The sequence below is a fragment of the Oncorhynchus clarkii genome, chromosome 33, assembly GCF_045791955.1.
Source record: "Oncorhynchus clarkii lewisi isolate Uvic-CL-2024 chromosome 33, UVic_Ocla_1.0, whole genome shotgun sequence".
NCBI lineage: Eukaryota > Metazoa > Chordata > Actinopteri > Salmoniformes > Salmonidae > Oncorhynchus > Oncorhynchus clarkii.
Window position 1 is genome coordinate 27,107,139 of NC_092179.1, and position 6,564 is coordinate 27,113,702.

The 6,564-nt window shown below is 43.7% G+C and overlaps 1 protein-coding gene across 2 annotated transcripts in view; it reads right to left on the bottom strand.

The window, feature by feature from the left end:
• The window catches only part of LOC139392697 (oxysterol-binding protein-related protein 8-like), a 149,382-nt gene extending 143,062 nt beyond the window's left edge, over nucleotides 1-6,320 (bottom strand). The window contains exon 1 of one of the 2 annotated variants that reach the window (XM_071140870.1): nucleotides 5,976-6,320. The gene's annotated coding sequence lies outside the window, so the exon portion shown is untranslated. The remainder of the gene's footprint in view (nucleotides 1-5,975) is intronic. The other variant, XM_071140869.1, reaches the window with a different exon arrangement.
• Between the last annotated feature and the right edge of the window lie 244 nt (nucleotides 6,321-6,564).

Consider the following 6,564-nt stretch of genomic DNA (forward strand, 5'->3'; position numbering starts at 1 on the left):
TAAGCCTCTAGCTAATAGGCAGCTGTGCTAGCTGTCATTGACGTGTAGTAGTGAAGGTAGTTAGAAAGGGGGATACCTCTTCAGCTGTACAACTGAAGGCCTTCAACTGAAATGTGTCTTCCGCATTTAACCCAGAAGGTGTAGTATTTCATTCAGCATCTCTAATGGACTTTGGCGTAACGTGAGAAAGGATGACATTTTTACCTTTTTATTTAACTAGGCAAGTCAGTTAAGAACAAATTATTATTTTCAATGACGGCCTAGGAACATGACCCGCTGCCATGACACTGCCTGTTCAGGGACAGAACGACAGATTTGTACCTTGTCAGCTCGGGGATTTGAACTTGCAACCTTATGGTTACTAGTCCAACGCACTAACCACTAGGCTACCCTGCCGCCCCACATGCTGAGTGTGTGTTATTACTTTATGAATCATGAGGCGCTAGACGTCATGAGGCCTCTCCACTAGGCCTCTCCACTAGGCCTCTCCACTAGGCCCCTACACAGGACTCTCCACTAGGCCCCTACACAGGACTCTCCACTAGGCCCCTACACAGGACTCTCCACTAGGCCCCTACACAGGACTCTCCACTAGGCCCCTACACAGGACTCTCCACTAGGCCCCTACACATGACTCTCCACTAGGCCCCTACACATGACTCTCCACTAGGCCCCTACACATGACTCTCCACTAGGCCCCTACACATGACTCTCCACTAGGCCCCGACACATGACTCTCCACTAGGCCCCGACACAGGACTCTCCACTAGACCTCTACACAGGACCCTCCATTAGGTCGACACAGGACTTTCCACTAGGCCTCGACACAGGACCCTCCATTAGGTCTCACACAGCAGGGTACAGTAACCAAGAGCCGCTCCATGTTCCCAATAATAGTTAAAGGAACCATCTGTGGTTGTAGCACTGTCTCCCCGGGGAACAGTCACTTGGGTGCACAATCCTGATGAGGTTTTCCTTCATATCTAATTATATCTAAGGATGTGCTCTGGAGGAGTGACCAGGACGAGCCCTGAGGATGACTAGCTGGGCCAATGATCTCCAAGGGCCAGGCGGAGCCCTCGTCTATAGTGAATGTGAGTGTGTGTGTGTGTGTATACCTACACTGCTGGGGTAAAAAAATAAAACAGGTGTTAAGCTGGTGTTAATTAAACGTCTGTACTTTGGATTTGTTTGAACTCCAGGTCCAAATTGTAATTTGTTCAGGTAAGAAAGCAGACGGGTTGAAAGATTTTTCAAAGCCAGTCACACAATATTAGGATCTTCCTACTAAAGGTGTGCATTGCATCAGTGATGATTTGAATTGAAGTCCATTTAGACTTCAGTGCAACATCAGCCTCCAGCAGTGACAAGGCTACTGGTGGCTGTGGCTATTGGAAGCCCTTCAGATCCCAGGCACAGAGGAAAGCCTGAGACAACCATTACACTGAACCAGCTATTTGTCTACATAGCACTCAGTCACCCATATCACAGGCCAGACTCGACCCTGTCCATCCATTACACTCTGCAGTGGTGTCGTTTCCATGACCATCAGCCTCCAGGGTGTGTGTGACTCAGCATTAGAGCTCTGTTACCAAGGCTGGGCTTCAACCCTGGCAGGAAGCAATATCAACACAGTGTACAGATACTGAGTGTGGACGTTTTAAATGTCCTCTGCATTTAGGCCTAGTGTCTTAATATTACAATGAACAGAAGATCATTACAAGCCACGTGGATTCAGGTGGACAGACTAGAAGAGACATTATTTCATATGGAATTGTTGGAAAAGTTAAAAACATTGGTACTGTACCCCTCTTATTTTTTGTTAAAACTGCATTGTTGGTTAAGGGCTTGTAGTAAGCATTTCACTATAAAGTATACACCTGTTGTATTCGGCGCATGTGACAAATAAAATTGTATTTTATTTGATTGTCTTTAGCAGGATACTGTACTGTATGTCATATCAGTGGGTGCCTGTCACATAGGACATAGCCCAATGACTGCAAGCAAGGGCGTTTTTTTAAACCAAAATTATTAGTCTATTCACTCATTTCTATGGCCTTTTGAATCCAGCGAACTCCAGAAAGCCATGTGATTTGACAGTCTTAAAAGGTGCAATATGCAGAAACAGCTCCGCCATTTCTTGGTTGCTAAAATTGGAATAGTTCGCCTAATTTCAGCAGCTTTAAAGGGATACTTCGGAATTTTGGCATTTTTGTGTCTCTGCGTCCATTATGAAGGAAGTTAGAGGTAGTTTCGAGAGCCAATGCTAACTTGTGTTAGTGTAATGACAAAGTCTATCAGATATGATAGACTTCCAGTCATTGTGTTAGCACTAGTGAGCAACTGCCTTCAAACTGCACGCAGAAACATAAAAACGGTATCCAACAAAATCCTGAAGTATCCCTTTCAAGAGATAAGTCATGACTGGTTGCAAGCAGGCAATCTCCTCTACCAGTAATGTGAAGGACATCCGTCTGACTCTGAAAGCATTAGGCAGCTATTCCAGTCATCCTCGGAAAGAAAAACACATTGTTTATCATTGGCTGAGTGCGCTCCTCTGTTATAAGTCAATGATACAAGCAGTGAGGTTACGCCCAGGGCATCCATCCATCACCGTGGAGACCAGTGAGGAGATCAGTAACAGTGACTGGGGAGAGGAGACTTCCTTCTCTGTGTCGTTGCTCAGAGAGATTTCCTACCATGAGAGTAATGTCATTGTGTGCCGAGTCATTTAATGTTTGCGGTCATTTGAATGCATAGCTTTTTAAAATGTGTTTATTTATGGCAGTAGAAGGCAGGCCTCCAGACATCACAATTACATTCGGGAGCAAGATTATTCATGCTGAGACAAAATGAGGGTGTTAGCCATGTTAATGAAATCAATTCTTAATGCCAACATGTAGCGCCACGCGACAGTGTAGTCGAATGGACTCAAATCAGAGAAGAAACCAGAAGGACAGACAGTTTACACAGGCTTTCAAGTCCAATGATCTGGTAACAGTACAATTACACATTAATAACATGTATTTTTAACATTGGACAGAGTCTGTTTGATTACATGTGAATGTTAGTCTTTTTTCTACTATGTATTTCTACAGAGTCGTATTAGTTGACACGGTAAGTTCAACTAGGTTACTGTAGGCTAATTGCGAAGTATCTTGGTCAGAATATTTTTTAGAGATGTTGCTATAGTAATTCAACCTTGTTTTTCCTAGTGCGCTATAATCTCTCGTGGACAGAATACGTAACATAAATGGTATCTGACACAATTACGTAAAATTGTAGTTTTTGGTTTTGGAAATGAAGTGCACTATGACCTAAACAGTAGCTGGGAGCAATGTTTACATTGTTTACCATGGTGCTGCTATCACCTATTGGAATGCCAATAGGCTTTATGGCTGAGATATCTACACCAGCCTGGGCTGTGAAGTGAGACAGAGGCCGGATGTTGTCTTTCTCAAGGGGGGAGAATCTTTACAGGTTGGGAACAGGGAGTCACACAACACCTTGGGGGTTGGTAGCTCAGGTGGCCTTGTGTTTACTCTCACTGTAGGAAATCTTTCTGAGCAACGACACAGCTACACACCACAACCAGTAAACCTGATCATGTGCAGTTTACTGAAACCAGAGTGGGACTAAAGCACAGCCAGCTCCACAGCATGTCAGCATCCCATCTTAACAGGTAAATAATAAGGCCTACGTGGAAATGGATCAAGACACGCCACAGACATCCCAGAGCTGAGCAACAGTACACTGGCCACGAGCTGCAGGCCTAAGTTGAGGGGCGAATGGAAACTATATTTGGCAGGCAAATGACCTGCAAGGCCCTGGAGGCCTGAGCCTGTGACTGAGGGTGTAGCCTACACCTCATCACTCAAATGACGAATGTTTCCTCTCTGGGTGAGATGATGATTACCCTGCATTGACATGCAAATCTGTCAAGAATGGAAAACATGGAAATATGTGGTCCCCAATTTAGGCTAGGCTACCAGTCCACTCAGCCTGAATCCTTAGAGAGTCCCAATGTAGGCTACCAGTCCACTCAGCCTGAATCCTTAGGGAGTCCCAGTCTAGGCTAGGCTACCAGTCCACTCAGCCTGAATCCTTAGGGAGTCCCAGTCTAGGCTAGGCTACCAGTCCATTCAGCCTGAATCCTTAGGGCGTCCCAATTTAGGCTACCAGTCCACTCAGCCTGAATCCTTAGGGAGTCCCAGGCTAGGCTACCAGTCCACTCAGCCTGAATCCTTAGGGAGTCCCAGTCTAGGCTAGGCTACCAGTCCACTCAGCCTGAATCCTTAGGGAGTCCCAGTCTAGGCTAGGCTATCAGTCCAATCAGCCTGAATCCTTAGGGAGTCCAAGGCTAGGCTACCAGTCCAATCAGCCTGAATCCTTAGGGAGTCCCAGTCTAGGCTAGGCTACCAGTCCAATCAGCCTGAATCCTTAGGGAGTCCCAGTCTAGGCTACCAGTCCAATCAGCCTGAATCATTAGGAGTCGTCTAGTATTTGCCTCAAATTTTTAGGAGGTGATAGTACTTTGATAGAGTGCTTTATAATAGTACAGTTGAACCTCAATATATCCTCTAAAAACAAAGGTATATTTCTAATTGGTTGATTTTCAAGGAAGGACTAGATCATCTTTGACAACTAGACTAATGGGAAATCATTTCAACTGCTTTTCTGAACCAGTGCTAGACTTGGGCCGGAGCACCGACACCTCAATTTGTCTACTGCTGGAGTTCCTGTTCCTCTTTTAGAATATTCACTCAAAAGTATCACCTAAATAAAAACAGTATCGGCAAACAAAATAAATACGGGCACCTATTTCAGTCCAAGTCAACCACTGAGTATAACCCTGGTTTTAGTCGGCTCACTATACTGTAGCTTCAATTGCCTACATAATTTGTCTGGTGATGTATGCCTTCAGTGTCCCGTTATGAAAAGAGGGTGCAGAGCATGTTATTGTAGAGCTGTGTCTCATGGTGGGGTGTCATGTTACTGAGCTCTTCATATCAAGTAAGAGTTGTAACCTAATATCTGATCGGGCCTGGGCCTGCTGACATAACCTGACCGCAGGATCTCAGTGTAACGTGAAGTCAGCTCAGGGTTGATGTTTTGGACAGCTTTCACAGCACAACGTTGGCTAACAAACAAGAACCAAGCCCTGTGACTTGTATTTCAATATCTGAACATGTTTTAACTGAAGACGCAAAAAATAATTGCGGACATATTGTAAAATGTTTCCGTGTTTGTTTCCCATTCCCTTTCCTTTAATGGAGAGCAATTCTATAATTTCCCTCCCAATGCTTCAGTCACTGCATTCAAAAGATAACAGCAAAATATTTTACTTTTTTTTGGACAAAGTGAAGAGAATCAACTTAAATTTTACTGTTATATTTTAGCCTGACAATTCATCACAGTCTTCTTGGGGCCTTCTTGTCACACAACTAGGCTATATCTACTGTAGTCATGCTGATCACGCACGTCTGCATTCAGATTGCTCTGTCATCTAGCTAATACAAATGTATGCTGCCTTGACATAGTCACCTAGCCTGCGATTGAAATACTCGGAGAGCATCATCGATTCCGTTGCCATTTACATGTAACGTTATCAGATGAAAACAAGCGAGCTGGTTGGATCCTGTTCATTGCCCTATCATCTATTACATAACCCCCACCAGGCTAGCTAAATAATGAAGTCAGTTAGCATTCTAGCTAACTAGCCAGGATAATTTCTAGTTAGTAACATTGACGTTGATAAGCATACAGTTAACAACTCCATAGCCAACACTGATGTCAACAACTATATCTAACTTGCTAACTAACTATCTGGCTGGTGTGGGTTAGCACCCAAGCAGAACAGAGCGGAACCATTCAATTTTGTCGCATTCAGAAGTGTCACCCTCCGATCCGTGTCTCTTTTCACACTCGCATAATTAACATCCATAGAAAGGTAACGTTAGCTCTCCAGTCCTTACCTTGTTTGGTTCAGATGGCTTATCTGGTACCATCCACTGTTAGTTTGACTGTTGCAACTTCCTTATGATGTAATGTTTTTTTTCGTTCGCTAGCTAAGAAGAACTGCAGAAATAGCTAACGTTAGCTTACACACTCCATCATTTCACACTCGATAAGGAGTCAGGACAGCTGCCTGCTATCACAGGTTTGCAACATATACATATGGTTTTCTAGAAATTGCTTAATTAGTTGATGGAACGGATTAGTTTCTAAAACGGATTTTTTTTGCATGTATTTTAGAGTCTATATAAAAGCTCTGAAATCCTGTTCGTAGCCTTCCTTCTTGTGAGTGCGAATGTTGAATCAGTGATTAACTGAGACGCCTGTAATCCGGTGATTATCGTTCGACTACTTTTGCTTGATGCTCGGCAGTCTACACAACTAGTAATGTCATGTTTTAAAGGATAGATAAATTGTCCATAAACAAATAACGAATATGTTGTGGGCCACATATACTTGTAGAAATAAGACAGCTACATTTAAAGCGTATATGTTGCTGTATCTATGAAGCCGTAGAATAATGTATTTGTGTAACCACTAAATATGAGA